Raw genomic sequence first — 1285 nt, forward strand, 5'->3', positions numbered from 1 at the left:
AGCAATGCTCTTGAACCTCTGCCACTCATGGCTCTCCACTGCCTGCACTGTGAAGTTTTGGTACTCCGAGACTCGCATCACAGCAAGAGTCGAGTGCCCTAACACACACACGCACACATGGCGATGTCAGCCTATCGTTGGCAACAAGCCAAAGGGGAACATTGAGTTGGCCACAGCATTGCTGTTTTCTGGATCTAGTGTTGCCTCCAGCCTACGAATGATGCATTTTATGGGTCACCAAGTAATCATTGAGCAATCCTTCTTCTGAAGTAAGACATGTTGTTGGGATAATTGGCTCATAAATTTAGAAGAACTTTTAAACTGTGCGAAGAAGACGACACGTTAGAAACATAACACGCACCCGTGTTATGTTTCTTGAAGGTAGAACACTTATAAGAGTTGACAGAGAGCAATTGCACCGATAATCTAACAACAGGCAGCGAAAATGTGGCAAGACCACGTGCGTGTTACAATCCCAGAAGGGTCATTATGTGACCATCTAAGAACTTTATTTCCTTTTTTGCCTTTTTATCTGTTGTGAAGAAAGCCTCAATGCCCTCTCTTTCTGTTCTCGTTTTTGCCTTAGAAAGGGATTTAGTTTTTTCCGGCTGAGGAAAACAGCTTATGCTGTCTCAGTTCTTGCATTGTATGGCAAGATTGCTGCCCGAGCCAGTGCGCATGGACGCCTTGTGTTCCTGCACGCGTTCATTGAAGCAGCGGCAAGTTTGATCAATATACGACCGACCACAGGGCAAAGGAATCTAATAGGCAACATTTGACATTCGTTTTGTGTACTCATTCTTGTGATCCTTTGTGCACGAGCCTTGCTAGTTTTTTTTCTTTATTCAGCAGAGGGCACACATTTTAAGTTTCCATGGCACTAAAACAAAAAGCAAATACCGCGCCTTTCTGCTACCTTTCTGAGGTTGTGTGATAGGCAATGCAAATATGGCATAACTTATGGTGGCTGTTGAATAAAGGGTTGCTGTTTCCTTTCTGTATATATTATTTTCTGAAATAGCCTTTCAGAAGTGCTGCGGATTAGGTGATCTGGGTAACCGTTGGACAGCGGGCACTCAACCTGACTGTTGAAACAAACTGGCTACAACCTTGTGTGCACAGGATTTCTGTAGGGCTGAGAGGAAGATAAGCCTGATGCCTTGTTTCATGAGTTAGGAGTCTGTGCCCTTGCAAGGCAACATACTTTTGTTAGACCCTGGGTTGTAATACCAGCAAGCGAGGGTGTCGGTGAAATGCAGTTTAATATCTAGAAACTGGGTGCAGT

This window comes from Rhipicephalus sanguineus, chromosome 4 (assembly GCF_013339695.2).
Source record: "Rhipicephalus sanguineus isolate Rsan-2018 chromosome 4, BIME_Rsan_1.4, whole genome shotgun sequence".
Taxonomy (NCBI): Eukaryota; Metazoa; Arthropoda; class Arachnida; order Ixodida; family Ixodidae; genus Rhipicephalus; species Rhipicephalus sanguineus.